Raw genomic sequence first — 25,643 nt, 5'->3', positions numbered from 1 at the left:
AGGATAATTCCTAGGAGCTCACGAGTGACGTCAAAATTTCAGACAGTTCGGTCCAATACCCTTAAAAAAAGTGTTTTCGAGTCGACTGATTAGGGGAGGGGTTCACTTAACACTACAGTGTCAAATTGTCAAGTTGACCAGTTCTTTTTTTTTTTCTTAGTGTAATATTCATTTATTCTAAATGCAGATAATTAGGACGTACTGAATCACGTGCAGTGTCAAAGAGACTATTGGAATTCTTGAAACAATATTGACTATACCACTCAAGATAATTATTTTACAAGCGGACGTCAAGAGTTGGAACGTTGTTGACTATTGAGCCGGTCGCAATACTGTCGCGATAAAACGAACTCGTAATTGCTCAGTTAATATAGACATATATTTACCGGCAATTTAAAATCCTGTTGGGGTGTATTTTCTAACGGTAGCAAAAAAATAATAATTAATCGGCGCAAAAGGCTTCCAAGTTTCTCATAGTCCATTATTTATTCAGCGGTGTACGCACGTGTGTAATCGATCCGAGTTCCACGAATTGCAAATAGTACATTTTACGTACTTCGGAGAAAATCCTGCAATCTCGGTTGTCCACGTGAGACCCCGTTCTCCTTTATTAACGATTCTGCTTTCTATTTATTTTTTTTTAGGTTAGGTTCCTTCAGCGTTTCTCACGGTGCACGGAATAATCGGGGATTTTTAATGGCGTCCACTAGACGCAGTCGGTTACACTGGAAGTGATATAACGAATTTTGCTGATTACGATTAGGTAAATATTTATATCTGTCCTAAGAGGATACTGACCATTATACTACCGAGGAAATTATTAATAAATATGACGAACATTGTAATGTAATTATTTGGTAATATCACCTGGGTGCAGAAAAAGACTTTATATTATTAGAGATCCCATTCTAATTGTAAGTAATTCAGAGTCATGCCACTTGATAATAAGATCCGTGCATGTTTAGCCAACATTTCAGGAGATTGAAAAATTGCACTTTACGTAATTCAGGAGAATTACTTACATTGCTAGAACCTGATCTTCAATCTCGAATCTTGGAACTGTTTTTGCTCCCAATATTTGCTTTCTGAGTGCAGCTGGATTTTTTTAAGAATCCTGTTAAGGTGAAGTGAAACCCCCTTCCAATCAGTCGATTCGAATACAACACTTTTTTTTAAGGGTATTAGACCAAACTGTCCGAAACTTTGACACATCACTCCTGGCCATCTAAAAATTGTCCTGACACGTTCAAAATTTGGATTTTTGGAAAAAATGGTTTAACTCAGCCCAGACCAGAACCAAAATGGCGTCGAGCTCTCATATTTCGATCGATATACAATTATCGAAGGCTCTGATATGAGAAACGAAAGGGTAAGGACAATTTTACGACAATTTAGAACACTCTGGTAATCGATAAACTCGTATTTTAACGGGATAAAGGCAAAAAAAGTGTTGTATGTGCTTCTATGCCAAAACGATGGGAATACGAGGTCTCGGAGTGAAAATTTAATTGACCTGGAAATCACAGATGGCGCAGGGGGTCCCTCTGCAGTCAATTAGGGCCCCAGAACGCACGAATCCAGAGGATTTCTGGAGTTTTACTTCGATTTCATTATAATTATTGTACGAAAACGACAGGTGGAGTATGCCATTTGGTACAATATCCAATATAATTCGACCCAGTTGTCGATATAAAAACCAACGTCGACAACGTAGGTATTTAGAAAAATCTTTATCGACATCGATCAAGTTCCTCGACGTGTCTCACTTCACCTTAAGATCAGCTTCACTGGAACCATTGTCATCTGATGTTAGTAATTCCCGATAAGTGCGCAGCTCTTGGGAAGAACATGTCCAGAAGTGCGTTTCGCAATAAAGTTTCTGATTGACAGGCGAGAATACTGGCCACTAGACTACCGAGGAACTTCTGAATAACGCCAATGTCTGTCATTACGTCAGTCGGCAACATCGCGGTAAAAAGAACGATTTATGAATGAAGTCATAACTCAAAGTCTAAGAAGAATTCGAAGCCACTCGAAAGGAAATGTCTTCAATGAAAGCGAGAGACTTTCCGAGTAAATCATCCGCCCAATGCCACGCACAAAGTGCTGGGTACGTAAATAGTTTCAGTGGCACATCTGCGAGCGAACCGGAACTCGATAACATTTAAGGTTATGTAAAAGTAGCGTCAAAAAGGTCCCGTTTGAAAGGTTTGTGAAACTTTCCTACAAATTGGTTGTGCCTAATCATTTTAAACTGTACAACGTGAATATGGAGGGTATAAGGAAGGTCTTAACGACCATGAAATATCATCTTTCTAACAATATTTGAAAATGTCTATATTCAAATTTTTTAAATATTGAAATTTCATGGGCCTCAGGACCTTTACTAGAACCTCTATATTCACATTGTAAAGTTTGATACGATTCGGTACGCTCAGTTTGGAGAAAAGTTTCATAAACGAGACTTTCTTGACGCCACTTTCATATCACCTTAACGTGTCATGAAAGGGTCATTCTATGGATATAAAGCATTACACTAAGGTGAAGTGAAACACGTCGAGGAACTTGATCGACGTCGATAAAGAAGATTTTTCTAAATGCTTGCGTTGCCGACAATCGTTTTTATATAGACAGTTGTGTTGAATTATATTGGCTATTGTACCAAATGGCATACTCCACCTGTCGTTTTCGTACAATAATTCCGATCAATTGAATGAAAAAAAGCTTCGGACAGTTTGCTCCAATACCCTTAAAAAAATGTGTTGTATTCAAATCGACCGATTTGAGAGCGGTTTCACTTCACCTTAAGGATTGCATTTGTTTAAAATGATTCAGGAGAAGAATGACGCGCCGGTCGAAAGGTCGAAACGATTCTGAGGTATTGGGAATTATTTTGCATCCTCGGGTCCCGTTCCAGGAACGGATTTTGCCAAAAAATGGCGGGTTCCGCGAAAAGCCGGTATTTACTTCCCGATAAAAGACTCCCGTCTCGACGACGGCGATAAGATGACTGGAATAATGGAATCACTCGAGAGAGCCACTCCAGCCGAGCAGTTCTCTTATCGAGAGGGCGAGCCTTTTATCAGGCTGTTCTTCTCCTTGATTGACGTTGAAAGCTCTCGCTCTATCGGAAAATCTGATTCCCGGAAGCATTATACGCGATTAAACGTTGCCGACTGTCGTTTCGCCGGAGCGACTAGCGTGAGAATCCATTCACTTCGATTGCGTAATTTTTGCACGGATCTGCTAGCCACTTAAGGTGATATGAAAGTGCGATACATATACATACGAAGAAGTCAAAATATTTATAAAACTTTTCTCCAAACTGGGTGCACCGTATTATCTGAAACTTTAACACGTGATTATGGAGGTTCTAAAAAAAAACGCGCTACTCGTGAAATTTAATTTTTCAACAAAAATGATCACTTATTACGCACAAGAACTAAAGAAAGATATTTTTTTTTTTTAATGAAATTTCGCCGGCAGCGCGTTCTTCCTTAGAGCCTTTATAATCACCTGTTGAAGTTTCAGATAATTCGGTGCACCTAGTTTGGAGAAAAATTTTATAAATATTTTGTTTTTTTGGTACGTGTATATCACACTTTCATATCACCTTAACATTGTATAATTTTCAACTACAATAGACATAGATATTTATACATATCCTTTAGATATTTTTTTAGGTGGATGATAGACGATATACATTTGCTATACCTATAGACCTAATTTAGACGATCAATTTACGTATATTCCACTTCATGGGTTGCCTGGGTAATATTCTTATAGATATTTTTTTAGGTGGATGATAGACAATGTACATTTGCTATACCTATAGATCTAATTTAGACGATCAATTTCATGGGTTGCCTGGGTAATATTCTTATAGATATTTTTTTAGGTGGATGATAGACGATATACGTTTGCTATACCTATAGACCTAATTTAGACGATTAATTTACGTATATTCCACTTCATGGGTTGCCTGGGTTCTCTTCCGAGGATTTGTCAACTATGGTCAGCTCTTCCAGGAGGATCCCGAGAATGGTGAATAATTCAGGGGGAATACGACAAATGGAATACGGCAAACCGAGCAGGGGCGAGAGAAATTGTCACGCGATCAAGGTTTCCACGTGGAATGATTACGATCCTGAGAAAACGGTCGCTGGAACGTTCCACGAATCGGAGGAAACGACATAGTTCGAACTATCGAATATTCTTTAGCAAGAAAATGCCTATTATCGAGTCCTGGGAAGGCCAAGCGGGTTTTGCGAAAACTCGGGGGCTGAATAATGGGATTCGCAATTACGGTTAATGAGTCCAGAGTTGATAGGATTCGAGACGAGGTACAGGGTACTCTTTTTCCTGCCGGCTTTTTAGGCACATCGGACATTTATTTACCCCCCTTTTTCTTTTTTTTCATTTTCTCAGACAAGACATTGACGCCGTTTAAGTGAAAGTCCCGAATCAATAAACGCCGAGACGCTTCGAGGAAATTTGCCAAAGTTTTCCCGGAATTTGTTGATTAAAGGGCTTATTTAGATAATATGAAAGGCGCTGAGAAATTCAATCGACGTCGGTGAAATAAAATTGATGTGTACCCTTTTTGGTGGGAACGTCATTTTGAGTACTCAAGTTGGGACTTAAGCTGGCGCGCCTCTTTACCGTCATTTATATTCATGTTGAAGTCTTTTACAGTCTACGTTGATAATTATGCGAACTGAAGCGTTCCATATGTCTTTTTGGTAAAGTAATGATGAAAAGATCGACGTAAAACTGTCGAAATCCCCGGAATTCATTATTCTAACGACTGTTTAGGACCAGCGTCGCCATCTGTGACGTTTAGCTGCAACTAAATTTTTCCTCTAGAAACAAGCGCGACAAAGTGAGGATGGAAACTATAAGGAAGATCCTGACACCCATGAAATTTCAAGGTCTTAAAAATTTGTTTATAGACATTTTCAACATTTTTTTATAAAAAGTGAGATGAAATCATGAGTGCCAGGACCGTCATTTATATTCATGTTGAAGTCTTTTGCAGTCTACGTTGATAATTATGCGAACTGAAGCGTTCCATATGTCTTTTTGGTAAAGTAATGATGAAAAGATCGACGTAAAACTGTCGAAATCCCGGGAAATCATTATTCTAAAGACTGTTTAGGACCAGCGTCGCCATCTGTGACGTTTAGCTGCAACTTTTTCCTCTAAAAACCCGCGTTGGCCCCCAGACAAGCCAGCATTCTCTCGCAATCGTTCGTCAAAGTATTTTCCATATTTTCCCATCTGTCTCTGTAATATTCCGTTTTTATAGTATTTTTAATTGTTCGAGCTAGGTCCTTAAACTCTTCATTTTCGCTTCTAAGCCTCCAAGAAGCGTAAAACATCGAAAACGTGCCTTGACCCCGCCATGTTGGTTCTAGTCCATGATAAATAAATAAATTTGAGATGAAAAATGAAATTTCATGAGGTTTAGGACCTACCTTAGCGCCTCCATATTCCAGTGGGAAAATTTGAAACTAATCGGTACCCCCAATTCGGGGAATACTTTCCCCAACGATTTGACTTCTCAGATATATACAGGCTGACTCTTTCATATCACCTTAATATCGCCACGTGGGTACATACCTCCGATATACAGAGTTTATATGTACACCATCCACCTTGCTTAATTTAAGGTCAATTTCGCATCGGGCCCCGTGTTTTCTTTCTCTTGCAAATACCTGGAAACACGCAGCCTCCCAGGTCCTCTCGATGCGATCTCACGAAACGCGTAATTACTGGTTGATCAGCGAATTACTACCGCGAGAGGAATTGGGTGGAGGTTTGATATCTCGAAGGGTAGCGATTACGGGCTCCACTCCTTTTTTCAATCCACTTTTGCCCAGCAATTGAGAGAAACTTTGTACCGCTCGTGGAATTAATTAGGCAGCCTTTGCATCTGATTGACCTTAAGGTGAAGTGAAACACGTCGAGGAACTTGATCGACGTCGGTAAAAAAGGCTTTTCTAAATATCTACGTTCCCGACGTTGGTTTTTATATCGACAGCTGGGTCGAATTATATTGGGTATTGTACCAAATGGCATACTCCACCTGTCGTTTTCGTACAATATAAAGAAATCCAAGTAAAACTCCAGAAATTCTCTGGATTCATGGTTTTTGAGGCCCTGATTGACTGCAGAAGGATCCCCTGCGCCATCTGTGATTTCCAGGTCAATTAAATTTTCACTCCGAGACCTCGCATTCCCATCGTTTTAGCATAGAAGCGGATAAAACACTTTTTTTACCTTTATCTCGTTCAAATGCGAGTTTCTCGATTACCAGAGTGTTCTTAATTGTCGTAAAATTGTCCTGACACTTTTGTTCCTCATATTGGAGCACAAAAAATGCGTCAAGTCGGCAAAATTGCGAATTGACGCATTTCGTTTACTTTTCACTTTAAGGTGAAGTGAGACACAGAAATTTCATCGACGTCGGTAAAGAAGATTTTTCTAAATGCCCATTTCGTTCAATATACAATTATTGAAGACTCCGATATGAGAATCGAAAGGGTCAGGACAATTTTACGACAATTTAGAACACTCTGGTAATCGATAAACTTGCATTTGAACGGGATAAAGGCAACAAAAGTGTTGTATGCGCTTCTATGCCAAAACGATGGGAATACGAGGTCTCGGAGTGAAAATTTAATTGACCTGGAAATCACAGATGGCGCAGGGGGTCCTCCTGTAGTCAATCAGGCCCTCAAAAACCATGAACCCAGAGGTTTTCTGGAGTTTTACTTCGATTTCTTGATATTGTACGAAAACGACAGGTGGAGTATGCCATTTGGTACAATACTAAATATAATTCGACACGGCTGTCGATATAAAAACCAACGTCGGGAACGTAGGCATTTAGAAAAATCCTCTTTATCGACGTCGATCAAGTTCCTCGACATGTTTGACTTCACCTTAAACACGTAGAAACGCATTTCCAGTACACGCAAATGCACGCATCTCCGAAAAGCATCGATCGGTCGGCAAATGTCGACCAACCTATCGTTAGTATCAACTCGAGGAGTCGGATAATGAATTTTTGGAAGGGCAGCAATTACGATCCCCAAGAGATCGGCGGATCTCCCGATAAGTCCTCGCGAGGGCGAAATAAAAGGCGAAATGAATTCCCGATGGCGAAGGCGGGTCTCTCCTTTATTTTGGTCTATGGTCCTCCGACCGGCAGGAGAGTGCATCTGCTTCTCGGAAGGGATCGCCTCCACTTCTTCGCCGACCAATAATCTCACCCGGGGGAGACACTTCTCCTTTTTCGTCCCCTCGATTTTTCCCTTTTCCAGTCGAATCTTCAGCCGGCCCGAAATATGATCCATCAAAAGCCATCGCGTCGATTCTCGGTCCATAAATCGAACGCCGGCTTAACTGGTTTTCTTGGGATCGTCGTCTCTCCTGAATCTCGTCTTTTAAGGGTGGGTAAGGACTCGGGATTTATTAAAGATAATTTTGTACAATTTGTTATTTATTAATAGGCTTTCTTGGGATCGTCATATTTCCTGAATCTCTTCTTCTAAAAGTGGTTAAGAAGTCAAGTTCTATTTAAGATCATTTAATAAAATTTGTTATTTAATAACAGGCTTTCTTGGGACCGTCATCTTTCCTGAATCTCTTCTTCCAAAAGTGGTTAAGAAGTCAAGTTCTATTTAAGATCATTTAATAAAATTTTTTATTTAATAACAGGCTTTCTTGGGATCGTCATCTCTCCTGAATCTCTTCTTTTAAGGGTGGTTAAGGACTCGGGATTTATTAAAGATAATTTTGTACAATTTGTTAATTATTAATAGGCTTTCTTGGGATCCTCATCTTTCCTGAATCTCTTCCAAAAGTGGTTAAGAAGTCGAATTTTATTTAAAATCATTTAATAAAATTGGTTACTTAACAGGTTTTCTTGGGATCGTCATCTCTCCTGAATCTCGTCTTTTAAGGGTGGTTAACGTCTCGGGATTTATTAAAGATAATTTTGTAAAATTTGTTATTTATTAACAGGCTTTCTTGGGATCATCATCTTTCCTGAATCTCTTCTTCCAAAAGTGGTTAAGAAGTCGAATTTTATTCAAGATTATTCAATATAATTCGTTATTTATTAATAGGTTGCCTTGGGCTCGTCATCCCCCCTGAACCTCTTCTTCCAAAAGTGGTTAAGGTGATTTTTTATTTTCCCTCTCGATATGGTTTTCATCTTACAAAGGACAAGGGACGGTGATTTGAAAGTGTGATATGTACACTGGGAGACATCAATGCCCTCCCATCCTGCACAGGCGATGCCGTATCGGCAGGGAAGGCATTCACGTCCGCCATTGTACATAACAAAAAGTAAAAGATATTTAATAAACTTTTCTCCAAACTGGGTGCACCAAATTATCAATAAAAAGGAAATTTCATGAGCAGCGTGATAAAGTTTCGGAAAAATCGGTGCCCCCGGTTTAGAAAAAAAGTTTAATAAACATTTTCGCTTTTTGTTACGTATATATCAGACTTTCATATCACCTTAAGGCCCCTCGCCCTTTCCAAGGTGAAAACCATATCGAGAGAGAAAATGCAGCCTCAGTCGGCATCCGTCACCTGGACTTTCCCGATTTTCCCTTCCTTCCCCGAAACGGTGCCGGAAATCCAGCCGGGACGAGGTGCGTCCTTCAATGGAGACTCGAAATTCGGATTTCTGGAAGCGACCCGAAAGGACCACCTCTACTCGGAAGGGACTTTTCCGGGAAACTCGATTATTCGGGCCTTTCGCCGTCCCTAGGGATACCGATCGAGCCACCTGTCCAGGTTATGCGAACCCTGGCCCTTATTTATATTCGGACGTCCGTCGCTTCGGGGAAGCGATTATTGCCTCCTTTCAATGCCCCTTAATCACCTTAAGGTCATAAGGCATCGCGTACGGCCCGTCAATGGGGGACCGATTTTTGCTCGGAAGAAAGTCGCCATTTTCCCTCCGATTTTTCCTCAAGGGCCGCTCGCTCTTTCCTGGAAACCAAACGCACGGGTATTTCCAAATTACTTTTTGTAAATACATTGTTTATGCTTTATCAATCACTGGTTTTGTCGTGCTGGAATTAAAAACGCACCTTCGCGACATTTCTTTCTTCGACTTAATTTATTAAGGCGTTATGAAAGGGCCATTCCTATTTTTTAGAAGTCAAATTACGTTTCCTAAATACATTGTTTTTGCTTTATCAATCACTGGTTTTGTCACGCTGGAATTAAAAAAGCGCCTTCGCGACAATTTTTTATTCAGCTTAATTTATTAAGGCGTTATGAAAGGGTCATTCCTATTTTATAAAAAACAAATTACGTTTCCTAAATACATTTTTTTTGCTTTATCAATCACTGGTTTTGTCGTGCTGGAATTAAAAACGCACCTTCGCGACATTTCTTTCTTCGACTTAATTTATTAAGGCGTTATGAATTCATCTACCAAACATACCGAAAGTGTATATTCACGAATATACGAATATTTTTAACAGTGCAGACTCAATGAGGGGCGACGAAAAGGTGGGAACGTAGCACCTCGTTTCCCAGGCAATGAGAGCAATAAAAATAAATGGCGGCCATTTATTGAGGAAGTGCCGGGTTTGTTCTGGGAAGCAGCACGTGGCCCTTCGCGAAAAGAGAATGGCATTAAATACTACGATTTAGAGGGACACTTCCCCTGGGGACATAAATTATCCTCTCATTCATGGAGTACGGATATTTACAAGTAGCACGAATGACCAGACAGTTAAAAGTCCGCAAGAGAAGTGCCTTAAGGTGATATGAAAGTGTGATATATACATACCAAAAAGTGAAAATATTTATAAAACTTTTCTCCAAACTGGGTGCACCGAATTATCTGAAACTTCAACACGTGATTATGAAGGCTCTAAGGAAAAACTTGCTGCCCATGAAATTTCATTTTTCAAAAAAAAAAATCTTTCATTGGTTCTTGTCCGAGATAAATGCAACATTTTTGTTGAAAAATGAAATTTTACGAGCAGCGCGTTCTTTTTTAGAGACTTCATAATAACGTGTTAAAGTTTCAGATAATTGGAGGTAAATGTTTTATGAATATTTTGACTTCTTGTTATGTATATATCACACTTTCATATCACCTTAAGGCTTTCATAATTACGTGTTAACGTGTCAAATTTTTCAGTGCCCCCAGTTTGGAGAAAAGTTTTTAAAATATTTTACGTTTAATATATACATAGAACGACTCTTTCATGCCACCTTAAGGTGATATGAAATTGTGATGTATACGTACCAAAAAGTGAAAATATAAAATTTTTCTCCAAACTGGGTGCACCGAATTATCAGAAACTTCAACACGTGATTTAAAAGTCTCTAAGGAAAAACTTGCTGCCCATGAAATTTCATTTTTCAAAAAAAAAAATCTTTCTTTGGTTCTTGTCCGAGATAAATGCAAGATTTTTGTTGAAAAATGAAATTTCACGAGCAGCGCGTTCTTTTTTAGAGCCTCCATAATCACGTGTTGAAGTTTTAAATAATTCGGTGCACCCAGTTTGGAGGTAAATGTTTTTTTTTAATATTTTGACTTCTTGGTATGTATATATCACCTTAATGGATCGCAGAACATAGAAGCGTTGATAAGAATGCATCTTGGAGGGAAGCGCGAGGTGCGTGCACGAAATTACAAGAAACTAGACTCGCTTCCACGAGGACGCCGTTCGGTTCCAGTAATCGACGGGTTGCACAATAATACACGCTGTATCCCACCATTAACCAGATTCCTGGGAATCGCGATCCGCTGGCAATGCACCGTTCCGCAAAGTGCATCGAGGACGGAATTATTCCCGCGTGGAGAAACCGCCGACCGCAGAAATCCATTCCGCCCATCCGAGACTCCTAGCACAAAAAATTTGTCCTATATTTTCAATATTTTTAACAAATATCGTACATCTTGTAATATGAAATATGTGGAAAACGTTTTCTGCAGAATATTACCCAGGCAACCCATGAAGTGGAATATACGTAAATTGATCGTCTAAATTACGTTTATAGGTATAGCAAATGTATATCGTCTATTATCCACCTAAAAAATATCTATAAGAACATTACCCAGGCAACACCATGAAGTGGAATATACGTAAATTGAAGGTCTAAATTAGGTCTATAGGTATAGCAAATGTATATCGTCTATCGTCCACCTAAAAAAATATCTATAAGAATATTACCCAGGCAACCCATGAAGTGGAATATACGTAAATTGAAGGTCTAAATTAGGTCTATAGGTATAGCAAATGTATATCGTCTATCATCCACCTAAAAAAATATCTATAAGAATATTACCCAGGCAACCCATCAAGTGGAATATACGTAAATTGATCGTCTAAATTAGGTCTATAGGTATAGCAAATGTATATCGTCTAACATCCACGTAAAAAAATATCTAAAGGATAGATATAAATATCTATGTCTATTGTAGATGTAAATTATATATCCACCATTGATCTACAAATATTTACTTTTTTCTTGACGCATACAAAATATATAATAGATCTAGTAGACATCTACCAAAGGTTAATCGACGTCGTTGAAAATACGTTTAGATAAATATAAAAAAAAGCCTCATGTAACCTAACATTTTTCGTACATACTTAATGTTTATATCTAAATTCCAACTTGATAAAACTGTTAATTTCGTCCATGCTCTGATTTTTTATTTACTTCCTCTTTGGCTGGGGATCATACATCATGATTTTTTACCACTAGGTAAATTATTATGTATTACCAGGTACCGTATGAAGTATAATATACTTATTGTGGACGTACATACAAATTAGGACATAAGTATAGAAAACATACATTATCTATGGTATGCCTAGTAAATTTTTCTGTTTCAAAAACAGCAGGATTTGTCTGCATAGCTGTACTGAACAAGTTCTGCTAAAAAAGTGTTATGAATTTAATTTTTTTTACAAATACATATGAATATCTATAGACCATCTATTGTAGATATCCACGATATATGTATATATTACGTACCATGTCCGGATATCTATCCTTTGAGTGTACCTAAAATAGAGTTCATAGATATCCATATATATCTTACATACGTTCAATAAACATTTATATACGATTAGTTTACGGATATTCCCCGTTCCGCCGTGTCTGGGCTCCTCGAGGGAAATCGATCGACTTGTTGTCGCAATCGTGGCGCAATTGCGAGAAGGAAACGAGTCTTTCTCTCTGATCGGTCAAACGGTGCTTTAATCCGGCTCGCGAGCGGAATCGCGAATGCGGTCCCAGATAGTCGGAAGTGATTATTAATGCACGTCCTTCGACTTAACGATCCCTGATATCCTATACTCGGAATATCCTATAGCTGTCCTGCCGACTAATGATCGCCACGAGGCGCGACGTTTTCCTGGAAGGGCCGCCATCTTGGATCGCCATTTTTGACCCCTCGCCGCATGATCTTCCGCCGGAAAAAAAAAGATACCTTTCAATTAAAAGATCCTGCACGTAAAGCGAGTGGATTAACGCCTTTCGATACTTTTTCCTAGGGTGAAAAAAAAATTCTTAGCAATTTCCGACGACAGGTGGAATTTCAGGGAATTATTTTCTGGAATCGTTCCTCGTTTTTCTCGAGTCGGGCGCTTGGAGGGATGAACATATAAGAAAGAATTCTTTTCAATTAAACGATCATACACGTAAAGCGAGTCGATTAACGCCTTCTCATACTTTTTCCGAGCATAGAAATGACATTCATAGGAATTCGCGATGACGGGGGGAATTTCAGGGAAATATTTTTTGGAATTGTTCCTCGCCTCTTCGGATCGAGTGATTGGAGAGATGAATATGCGCCACTCGATATATNTATATATATAAAATCGGGCCGACATTCACGACCCGTAGCCATAAACGTGCATCCTTCGGTTTCGGCGCATCGATCGAGACGTTCCTCGGCGATGATGCAGAAGTTTCCACCAGGCCGGTTTCGTATGATCGCGAACACCTGGACGTGAGTCATGATGAACGAGGGACAACGCAGTCCCGCCCACGCGTTCCGCACTCCGGAGATCCCATGCCCAAGATTACTTAGAAATACCTTCGAATTCGTATTACCAACTTCTACATGACAGTATTTCCATCGTTAAGGTGATATGAAAGTGTGATACCCCAGGAACGTGGACTATCGGTAAATTAATCGTATATAAATGTTTATTGAACGTATGTAAGATATATATAGATATCTATGAACTCTATTTTAGGTACACTCAAAGGGTAGATGTCCGGATATGGGACGTAGTATATACGTATATCGTGGATATCTACAATAGATGGTCTATAGATATTCGTATGTATTTGTAAAAAAATTAAATTCATAACACTTTTTTAGCAGAACTTGTTCAGTACAGCTATGCAGACAAATCCTGCTGTTTTTGAAACAGAAAAATTTACTAGGCATACCATAGATAATGTATGTTTTCTATACTTATGTCCTAATTTGTATGTACGTCCACAATAAGTATATTATACTTCATACGGTGCCTGGTAATACATAATAATTTACCTAGTGGTAAAAAATCATGATGTATGATCCCCAGCCAAAGAGGAAGTAAATAAAAAATCAGAGTATGGACGAAATTAACAGTTTTATCAAGTTGGAATTTAGATATAAACATTAAGTATGTACGAAAAATGTTAGGTTACATGAGGTATTTTTTTTATTTATCTAAACGTATTTTCAACGATGTCGATTAACCTTTGGTAGATGTCTACTAGATCTATTATATATTTTGTATGCGTCAAGAAAAAAGTAGATATTTGTAGATCAATAGTGGATATATAATTTTCATCTACAATAGACATAGATATTTATATATATCCTTTAGATATTTTTTTACGTGGATGATAGACGATATACATTTGCTATACCTATAGACCTAATTTAGACGATTAATTTACGTATATTCCACTTCATGGGTTGCCTGGGTGAAGACGGCGAAGTCGGAGGAGAATCTTCCTTCTTTCCTCCGGCGAGCCATCTCCCCTTTCGTTCCTTTCTCCCGTTCCCCTTAGCCGGCAACTTTTTTCATTTCTTCTTCCTTTTCTCCGAATGATTCGCCCAGTGGTCAATGGAAAGGGACCCAAGGTCCAGGGACCAGGTGCCCACCGGTCAGACGGGGTCCATGTGTTTCGTTTTCGTGGGATCTCATTTAACGTTTCTTCCTTTTCTACGTCCCTCCCTTCCTCTGTCTTGGAAGAGACTCCCGATCGCGCCGGACCTCCTGGAGGAAACTCTCGGAGGATTTCAGGTGAAGTAAAACTCCCCTTCAAATCTGTCGATTCCAATACAACACTTTTTTTTAAGGGTATTAGACCAAACTGTCCGAAACTTTGACACATCATGACACAACTTGACACTCCTGATCATCTAAGAATTGTCCTAACACATTCAAAATTTGGATTTAAAAAAAAATTGTTTAACTCAGCCCAGACCAGAACCAAAATGGCGTCGAGCTCCTATATTTCGATCAATATACAATTATCGAAGGCTCTGATATGAGAAACGAAAGGGTCAGGACAATTTTACGACAATTTAGAACACTCTGGTATTCGATAAACTCACATTTGAACGGGATAAAGGCAAAAAAAGTTAAAATTTTAAAAGGTGTCTTTTGACACCTTTGGTAGCAATAGTGTTAAATGGCGTTCCCGCCCAAAAGTGGAACCTCCAGGCGAGTCCGCCTGGCGCGCCACAGATGGCGCCACAGTCGGCGCGGCGCGGGCATAAGTTCGCTCTCCCGGCAACGGACGTGCCAGATTCCTGCGGGCCTCCATCACGAGCGGGTGTCTATACTTAGAGCAGGTTAGCTACGCGGAACTCGCTCCTTCCGAGACCTAGAGGTCCCCTCTAGACTTTCCTCTTCCTCCGGCCCGAGACTTCGAGAGCCGACCCAGAGGGGCGGACTCGATTTTTCTCGCCCAGAGGAAGAGGAATCCCTCGGCGGGCGCCGAGAGGTTAGGAATTTAAGGACGGAGACCGCTTCGCGGAAACCTAACCTAACCTCCGCGAGGCTCCAGGCCCGAAATAACCTCTCTTGGACGCCTACGCGTCTCTCGGCTGAATTCCCCGCCGCGTACCGATCTATTGTCTCCTTCCCTCTTTTTCTCCCTCTCTCGGCCAACGTCTTTCGGATTCTCGCGAAGTCTGCGCCACTGCGGACTTCTCGAAACTTCCGTCCGTAAAGTCCCGCCTTAGGGACGCCTGATCTACGCTTCCCAGAAAGGGAGGCGCGGTGCTCGGCTCCATATTCGTAAGACGGAGAGATTTAAGGAGCCCTTAAACTTGGACCGACCTTAATAAAACTTATTAGGTTAGCCGGGAGGTACGCTAACCTAACCTCGCTTAAGAGGTTATGAAAGGCGCTAAGGAACTTAATCGACGTCGATAAAGTAAAATTCATCGTTACTCTTTTTGGTAGTAATGCCGTTTTGAATAAATTATTAGGTTAGCCGAGAGGTACGCTAACCTAATTGCCTAACCTAAACCTTGCTTAAGAGGTTATGAAAGGCGCTAAAGAATTTAATTGACGTGGATAAAGTAAAATTCATCCATACTTCTTTTTGTGGTAATGCCGTTTTGAATAAATTATTAAGTTAGCTGGAGGTACGCTAACCTAACCTTGATTAAGAGGACATGAAAGGCGCTAAGGAACTTAATCGACGTCGATAAAGTAAAATTCATCTATACTCTTTTTTGGTGGTAATGCCGTATTGAATTATTTATTAGGTTAGCGGGGAGGTACTGACTCTGTAATATTCCATTACAATTAACGTAGTACAGATTATCTCTTGATATAAATGCATAAGGGAGGAATCAATATCGAATTAAATTGGATACATACCATTTTTTTACGTTTTCGTTACTATACAATCAAGAAACTCGTAGCATCGATTAATGTTATACATCTCGTCTGTGGATTTAAATGAAAAAGGGAGGAATAATTAACGAATTAAATTTGATATATACCATTTTTTTACGTTTTTGTTACTTAACAATCAAGAAACTCGGTAGAGTTTCGAGCCAAATACATTTCAGTAAGAAGCTCGTAGTGTCGATTAAAGTTATACATCTCGTCTCTGGATTTAAATGAAAAAGGGAGGAATAAGTTGGAAATTAAATTGGATGCATACCATTTTTATACGTTTTCGTCACTTTACAATCAAGAAACTCGGTAAAGTTTCGAGCCAAATACATTTGAGCGAGAAGCTCGTAGTGTGGATTAATGTTATACATCTCGTCCCGTGATATAAATGAAAAAGAGAGGAATAAATATCAAATTAAATTGGATACATACCATTTTTGTTATGTTTTTGTTACTTAACAATCAAGAAACTCGGTAGAATTTCGCGCCAAATACATTTGAGCGAGAAGCTCGTAGTGTCGATTAATGTTATACATCTCGTCTCTGGATTTAAATAAAATAGAGAGGAATAAATATCAAATTAAATTGAATACATACCATTTTTTTACGTTTTCGTTACTATACAATCAAGAAACTCGGTAGAGTTTCGAGCCAAATACATTTGAGCGAGACTCTCGAAGTGTCGATTAAAGTTATACATCTCGTCTCTGCATTTAAATGAAAAAGAGAGGAATAAATATCAAATTAAATTGGATACATACCATTTTTTTTACGTTTTTGTTACTTCACAATCAAGAAACTCGGTAGAGTTTCGAGCCAAATACATTTCAGTAAGAAGCTCGTAGTGTCGATTAAAGTTATACATCTCGTCTCTGGATTTAAATGAAAAAGGGAGGAATAAGTTGGAAATTAAATTGGATGCATACCATTTTTATACGATTTCGTTACTATACAATCAAGAAACTCGGTAGAGTGTCGAGCCAAATACATTTCAGTAAGAACCTCGTAGCGTCGATTAACGTTATACATCTCGTCTCTGGATGTAAATTAAAAAAGTTATGAAAAAGGGAGGAAATGAGGGAAAAGAAGCGCAAAAAAGGGCAATCGGGGCTCGAACGTCTTAATAATGCCGGAGGGCTTCGAGTTCCGAAAACTCGGCCGTAAAGTCCCGCCTTAGGGACGTATGATCTACCGTTCCGAGAAAAGATCCGGGGGCTTCGGGTCCATATTCATGGCCCCCCTTCGGATTTAAGGAACCCTTATCTCGGGGGACTCATCTCGGGCCCGGCAATATGGCCGCTTCCTGGATCCCGATCCTCGCTCGTTCTCACAAATCCGGGGACTATGAATATGGACCTCGGGAATTAAGGTGAAGCCCCCCTCGAATCGGTCGATTCGAATGCAATACTTTTTTTTAAGGGTATGGGACCAAACTGTCCGAAACTTTGACACATCACTGCTGATCGTCTAAGAGTTGTCCTGACACATTCAAAATTTGGATTTAAAAAAAAAATTGTTTAACTCAGCCCAGACCAGAACCAAAATGGCGTCGAGCTCTCACATTTCGATCGATATACAATTATCCAAGGCTCTGATATGAGAAACGAAAGGGTCAGGACAATTTTACGACAATTTAGAACAGTCTGGTAATCGATAAACTCGCATTTGAACGGGATAAAGGCAAAAAAAGTGTTGTATGCGCTTCTATGCCAAAACGATGGGAATACGAGGTCTCGGAGTGAAAATTTAATTGACCTGGAAATCACAGATGGCGCAGAGGGTCCCTCTGCAGTCAATTAGGGCCCCGGAAAGCATGAATCCAGAGGATTTCTGGAGTTTTACTTGGATTTCTTGATATTTATTGTACGAAAACTACAGGTGGAGTATGCCATTTGGTGCAATACCCAATATAATTCGACCCAGCTGTCAATATAAAAACCAACGTCGGCAACGTAGACATTTAGAAAAATCTTTATCGGCGTCGATCAAGTTCCTCGACGTGTTTCACTTCACCTTAAACAAGGTTAGGTTAACACACCTCCCCGCTAACTTAATAATTTATTCAAAACAACATTGCCACCAAAAACGGTATAGATGAATTTCACTTTATCGACGTCAATTGAATTTCTTACCGCCTTTCATACCACCTTAAGCCGGCTTTCCGAATCCGGGGTTAGGGTGAGCGATCATCGGTTAATTTTCTAACGAGCTATATGTTGTTATATCGTTATTTTAATTCTCTCCTGATGAAATTATACTATTCATAACGTATTATAAATTTATTTTGAGATAGAGATCTCTCGCAAAGCGAATAGTAAAGCGCTACAAGGTGCGGGCCGATATATCGGCTCCGGCACTAAAAGGGTTAAGTAAGGTTAGGTTCGCACAACTCCCCGCTAACTTAATAATTTATTGAAAACGGCATTACTACCAAAAGCGGTATAGATGAATTTCACTTTATCGACGTCAATTGAATTTCTTACCGCCTTTCATACCACCTTAAGCCGGCTTTCCGAATCCGGGGTTAGGGTGAGCGATCATCGGTTAACTTTCTAACGAGCGAAACGACGACGTGCCGCGAAACGGCCGGTTACGTCGAATCGACTTTTCCACGAGGCACGCACGAACATTTTCGCCTAAATATACGACTTAATAACCCCTCCGTCCGCTCCCCTGCAGTCCCGCCGCCCGTCTGGCCGTTTCCACGATCTGCCCCTCCCTTAACCCCCCGACTTCCCCCACTCCCCCCACTGCTCTTCCCTTCGAGCAAGTAGCGATGGAGTCGAGCCGCTCTCGACTAATTTCTTACATGAACAAACTGGAGTGAAAAAACATTTCTTTAAAATATCCAAATTTTACAAATGTCAAGAGAATTCTTAAGTAAGTACGAGTCAAGTGGATTTTTTACTTGGCTTGTGAAATATTGTAAACGAGTGTTGTTCGTAAATATATTCGGTACTAAACTAAGGGAAAGAATTTGTTTGAAAAATTAATTTTTTTTAAATGTCAGGACAATTCCTGGGTATTTACGAGTCATGTGTAGAAATGTTCTATCTCCACTTGACTTGTGAAATATTATATCCGTTCGCAATATTGATATTTAAATGAATTTTTATCGACGTCACCACCTTGAGGTGATATGAAAGTGTATACAAATTTTATGCAAATTGGGTGCGCCGAATTATTTTCAATGTTAACACGAGGTTATGGAGGCCGTAAGGAAGAACGCAATGAAATTTCATTTTTCGAGAGAAAATTTATATCAATAATGAAATTTCACAGACATCGCGTTCTTCCTTATAGCCTCTAAAATCACATGTTAAACATTAAAATAATTCGGTATATCCAGTTTGGAGAAAAATGTTATAAATATTTTCACGTTTTATATATATAGAATGACTCTTTCATTTTTACGCGTTTCTTTTTAAACTGCATTTTAAAAATCGGTGGGCATTCTAGCTCCGCCAATTTTCTATCAATTGTCTTGATTCATTTTTTATTTTATTCGTGGTATGTTTATCTAGCGAAATACGTATGGTTTTTGCAATGTATTGATATCCGCGTTTTTTATGTAACCCAATATAATTCGACCCAGCTGTCGATATAAAAACCAACGTCGGCAAGGTAGGCATTTAGAAAAATCTTGTTTATCGACGTCGATCAAGTTCCTCGACGTGTTTCACTTCACCTTAAAATCCAGTAAAATGGTGACAGTGTCTTGAGTTTCATTTCGTCCCAAGTTCGGACTCTTTGCCGGCTCGCAGCCGTCGCTAGAGAGTCGCAGTTCCGCCACCCGCCGCGGGCGGCGCCACCGTCGGTCGGTCGGCACTTCCCCCTCTCCTCGCACTTCCACCGCCGCCAGGGCGTAATTATAGATTCATTCAGTTCCCGGCAAGCCGTCAGTTACTCGGGGGCCGTCACTCGTGGACGGACGTCCATGTTCTTCCACCCCGAATTTGCGAAGTGGGAGCGCGCGCCTCCTGGGCCTCGACGAAAGTGCCTCTTCCGTCCGCGTGAGTTCGCGTCCCTCGGCGGCCCCGAGTCCCCGTCAGTCGCTCCGCTCCCTCCGTGCCGGACGGTCCTCGCCGGAGTCTCTCCGCGTGCCTTGTGCCACTCTGGGATTACTCGCCGGACCTAACCTCGACCCGGAGGAGAACGCTCAGGTAAGACGGCGCCTGGTGGCCGCTCACGTGCCTACGTGGAGAATCCGTATACCGTCGCGGCAACCCAAGGCTCTTTCCCCTGGACCGGCCAATCGGAACGCCCGGTACAGGGGAAGCGGCCTATCGCGCGCTAAGGTGGCGCTTAGGGCCGATTTACATATGTCCAGGGTTGGGTAGGTTTATTCAGGGTTGGGTAACTTCGCGGTTTAGTGGTTTTTCAGGGATATTACGTAAACCGCGTAGTTTGCCGTACGAGGTCGTAGGAAATTATAAAATAGCGTAGAAGATTATAAAATATCATAGAAGATTATAAAATATCGTAGAAGATTCTAAAATATCGTAGAAAATCGTCAAATATCGTCAAATATCGTAAAAAATCGTCAAAAATTATAGGAAATCGTAGAAAATGTTCGAAATCGTCAAAAATTCTCCAATATCGTCAAAAGTCGTCATTAATCATCCAAAATCGTCAAAAGTCGTCAATAATCATCCAAAATCGTAAAAAATTGTCAGACATCGATAGAAATCGTCAAAAATTCTCCAATATCATCAAAAGTCGTCAATAATCATCGAAAATCGTCAGAATTTGCGAGAAATCGATAGTAATCGTGAAAAATTCGTAAAATTCGCCGTGAAAATTTAAAATGCAAATCATTTCCGCTGTTATCAATTAAGTCGTTAATAAATCGAGAATTCATAAAAAATTCGCTGCCAAGAATTTATAATACATATACTTCCAGCGTGAATTAATTATTTCTGACGATCTTTCGTTAATCAGAAATTCGCTGCTCCAAATTTCCAAATATTTTTTTATCGTACATATTCCCCACCTTTAAGAACTAACTATTTTTGATAATTCTATTCACGAATACCTAATATTGCCTACTGCACATATACACACACAACTACAGGTGGAGTATGCCATTTGGTGCAATACCCAATATAATTCGACCCAGCTGTCAATATAAAAACCAACGTCGGCAACGTAGGCATTTAGAAAAATCTTTATCGACGTCGATCAAGTTCCTCGACGTGTTTCACTTCACCTTAAGTCCACAAAAGTCCGCGGAAGGGGTGGTCCTCGATGATGGACTGGATGGTGGTTNATATTCATTATATATATAATATGTATATAAATATATTTTTTTTTTGTATGGTTCCTTCAACACATTTTTCCATTCTCGGTCCCAGCTTTCTTATCATTCCTTATCGCGATTCGAACTCTAGATGATGCTCTAGTTCCCCGCATGCCGATGATATCGATCATATCGATCGGTATAGTAATAATATCGAGTACTCAGATGCACCGAAATTAGGCAGAAGCGGATGATTAATAAATTCCATTACGATAACGAATTCCACTCAACTTCTATTGAACATAAATACCAAAACAACGATGTACCGAGATAACGAATTCCATTCCACTTCTATTGAACGTAAATACCATTTTCTTTACGTAATAGACCCCCTTAAGGTGATCTGGGTCTTTATTACGTATTTTTGACGAGAGCGCTCACTTCTCGCACTTTCATCTCACGTGGGTTTATTCACCGAATTACTTATTCGCTATATAAATGGTCTCGCATTTTCACCACCGAAAATGTTCCTTTTTCACATTTTCGCTCAATTTACGTAATAGACCCCCTAGGTCTTTATAACGTGTTTTTTACGATAGCGCTCACTTCTCGCTCTTTCATCTCTCGTGGGTTTATTCACCGAATTACTTATTCGCTATATGAATGGTCTCGCATTTTCACCACCAAAACGTTCCGTAATACCGTGAGCTATTCATCTTTCACATTTTCGCTCAATTTGTTTTACGTAATAGACCCCCTTAAGGTGATCTGGGTCTTTATTACGTATTTTTGACGAGAGCGCTCACTTCTCGCTCTTATATCTCACGTGGGTTTATTCGCCGAATTACGTATTCGCTATACGAAAGAACGAGATCACTAGCACTTCCGGTCTAGTAATATTGCCAAGTAAATATCTTTTCTTGTATGCTTCACCATTTCGCATAAAAATTTGTGCCGAACCAGTTCATATGAATGGTCTCGCATTTTCACCACCAAAAACGTTCCTTTTTCACATTTTCACATTTCATTCTTTCACATTTTCGCTCAATTTACGTAATAGACTATAAAAGTGTACACCAGGACGTTTATTACGTATTTTTGACGAGAGCACTCACTTCTCGCACTTTCATCTCACGTGGGTTTATTCGCCGGATTACTTATTCGCTATATGAATGGTCTCGCATTTTCACCACCATAAACGTTCCTTTTTCACATTTTCGCTCAATTTACGTAATAGACCCCCTGGTCGCTAGGTCTTTATTACGTGTTTTTGACAAGAGTGCTCACTTCTCACACTTTCATCACGTGGGTTTATTCGCCGAATTACTTATTCGCTACATGAATGGTCTCGCATTTTCACCACCAGAAACGTTCCTTAAACCGTGACCTACTCATTTTTCACATTTTCGCTCAATTTGCTTTACCTAATAGACCCCCTGGTTTCCATGGTTGTTTAGAATTTTACGTTTCCAATATAAATGATGCCGCAGATGTACGATTTAGGTTATAAACGTCTTTTAGTGCACGTGGAAACACGTAAGCATTTTTAAGGACTAATTATTAGGTGTAAGAGAAAATTTTGTCATTTCAGGCGCATAGAACTATACGTGTTAAAAACGACAGTACTTTCCCTTACAGCTAATAATATCACGCTTGCGTTGAAAATTCTTTCGACTTAACCCCGTTTAATATCGAACTTCTAATAGGACTTATTAATTACTTAGAAATGGAAGGCCGTAATATACTTCGCGATAGCGTATAAAACTAGAGACGTATTATACGTTGTAACGTACACGTAGAAAAACGCTTATATTACGTGACGTATTATACTAACCTAACCCTGTTCCGAGCCCAGTGCCAGGGAATTGTTCCTAAAGTCGCGCCGTCCCTCGCTCCGTCTCTCTCGCACCTACGGGCCGCCCCCTCAACTCCTCTCTCTCCCTCCCTCACTCTCGGGCCGTGCGTCTTCCAGCAGAAAATCTCCCGGCCGCGGCCTCAGAGCGATCCCCGGAACGGACTTTCTCTCCTTGGAAAACGAAACGACGTCGGCGCGATTCCCTGAAGCCCCCTCTCTCTCCCTCTCCGTCGAGAGCGTCGAAGAAAAGACGCTACCTCTCTCTCTCCCTCGCCTCCCGCATTCCTGCTGCGCCGAGCCGAGACCCTCCGAGTGGGACCGAGAGAGACCGAGCGATGCCGGGCCCAGGGCGTTGGAGAGAGAGGGGGATACCTCCCCGCTGAGCGAGATAATTGTTGCCGAGAAGTTGGATGCAGGTAGCCGGGGAGAGAGAGAAGGAGCGAGCCGGTGGCCGGGGGAGGGACGGAGAGGGGGATAGACCCTCTTTAAGGATACCTTAGAGCAGGGATTCTAGATAGATGCCCAATCGACGCCAATTCCGGTAGCTCTCGCATACTAATGTCCTTACTACCGAAAAATGGATGCTTGACCTTCCCTCTTCTTTTTTTCATGTTTTTGGCGCCTTTTTAAACGGCTTTCGGGGAGGGGATAGGTGGATACGGAATTGTAGGCTATTTTTGCGGATTTCGGAGGTGGGAAGTGAATTGGATTTAGAAATTAAACCAGCGATGAGAATGCGCGGGAAGCGCCCGGCGGCGGCCATCTTGCGTTGCTGCACCGTTTACCCTCTGCAATCCAATTTATTTGTATATTAAGCCTGCAATTAGAGATATGACATGAAATTTGGAAATATTAAGTCTGACGTTAATGGTTTGTTCATAAAATTACGACTGATGAGGATTTATAATTTATTACGTATTTTTGACGAGAGCGCTCACTTCTCACATTTTCATCTCACGTGGGTTTAAACGCCGAATTACGTATTCACTATATGAAAGAACGAGATCACTAGCACTTCCAGTCTAGTAATATTGCCAAATAAATATCTTTTCTTGTATGCTTCATCATTTCGCATACAAATCTGTGCCGAGCCAGTTCATATGAATGGTCTCGCATTTTCACCAGTGAAAACGTTCCTTTTTCACATTTTCATATTTTCACATTTTTCACATTTCCACATTTTCACATTTCATTTTTTCACATTTTCGCTCAATTTACGTAATAGACTATAAAAGTGTACACCAGGACGTTTATTACGTATTTTTGACGAGAGCGCTCACTTCTTACTCTTTCATCTCACGTGGGTTTAAACGCCGAATTACGTATTCGCTATATGAAAGAACGAGATCACTACCACTTCCAGTCTAGTAATATTGCCAAATAAATATCTTTTCTTGTATGCTTCCCCATTTCGCTTAAAAATTTGTGCCGAGCCAGTTCACACGAATGTCTCGCATTTTCACCCCCAAAAACGTTCCGTTATACCGTGAGCTCCTCATTTTTCACATTTTCGCTCAATTTCCTTTACGTAATAGACCCCCTGACCAGAAGAGATGAGACGAGACGAGACGAGACGGGGGGCGTCCAACGGACGCTCGAAATGAGATTCGATTCCGGGAACGACTGCCGCCACCTGGCGGCCGTAATGGCGGATGGAGGATTCGGAGGCTTTTTACGGGATATTATTCCTGGCCGCGGAGGGAGGGGGCCACCTTGTGCGCTCCATAGTCCATGGCGATTCCCCGGAGGGGAGGGACGGAGGCCGACAGATGGGAAAAGAAAAAAAAGGAGAGAGAAGGAGAGACTCCTGGCAGCTGCTTGCAGCGCCTTCGCGGAAAGGAGCAACGAGGTATCTCCGTCTCTCTCCCTCTCACCTCTTCCCCCTCACCTCTTCTCTCTCTTTCTATCACGTGACCACGCCGACCTCGTAACAGTCACGGGGGCTCCGAATGGGTCGTCGAGTTCGCCATCTAGAGAGCCTCGAAAGTGCTTTCCCTCCTTTCTAGGTTAGGATTGGGTAATTTCCCGCTTTTTCGAGGCCTCGCAACGTATATTAAGGGGAAGTGAAACACGTCGAGGAACTTGATCGACGTCGGTAAAGAAGATTTTTCTAAATGCCTGTTTTTTTTTTTTTTTTTCGAAAAATTAAATTTCGCGAGTTTCGAGACTTTTGTTCGGACATCCATAGTCACGTGTTAAAGTTTAAAATTATTCGGTCCACTCTGTATGGAGAAAAAGTGATATTTTGACTTTTTTGATGTATTTATACGCATGTGACATTTTCATAACACCTTAAGTCGAATGTGGAGGCTTTAAGAAAGGTCTGGACACCCATGAAACTTCAGTTTTTTTTTTTATTGATTAATTGATATTCTTAACATTTTTTATTTAAAAAAAAAATGAAATTTCATGAGTGTCAGGACCTTCCTTATAACCTTTATGTTTATATTGTAAAGTTTGAATCGATTCAGTACATCCAGTTTAGAGAAAAGTTTCGTAAACGAGACCTCTTTGACGCCACTTTCGCATCCCCTTAACGTGACAATTTTTCAATATTCTCTCCTCGTTCAGTTCTAGGATAAAATGGAAATAAAATAGAGAATACAGATAAGTGGTTTCAGTTCCGTTC

At 40.4% G+C, this 25,643-nt stretch overlaps 1 protein-coding gene across 2 annotated transcripts in view; it reads left to right on the top strand.

Moving 5' to 3' along the window:
• The window catches only part of LOC105695960, a 48,701-nt gene that overhangs the window by 1,190 nt on the left and 21,868 nt on the right, over nucleotides 1-25,643 (top strand). The window contains exon 1 of one of the 2 annotated variants that reach the window (XM_012418041.1): nucleotides 19,839-20,083. The exons of the other annotated variant lie outside the window; for it this stretch is intronic. The gene's annotated coding sequence lies outside the window, so the exon portion shown is untranslated. Of the gene's footprint in view, nucleotides 1-19,838; nucleotides 20,084-25,643 lie in introns of those variants that run through there. 2 annotated transcript variants of the gene reach the window in all.

The sequence above is a fragment of the Orussus abietinus genome, unplaced genomic scaffold (assembly GCF_000612105.2).
Source record: "Orussus abietinus isolate OABI.00-Male unplaced genomic scaffold, Oabi_2.0 scaffold192, whole genome shotgun sequence".
In the NCBI taxonomy this organism is placed as follows: domain Eukaryota; kingdom Metazoa; phylum Arthropoda; class Insecta; order Hymenoptera; family Orussidae; genus Orussus; species Orussus abietinus.
Note: the sequence above shows the minus strand (reverse complement) of the source record. Positions and strands in the feature narration are given on the sequence as shown.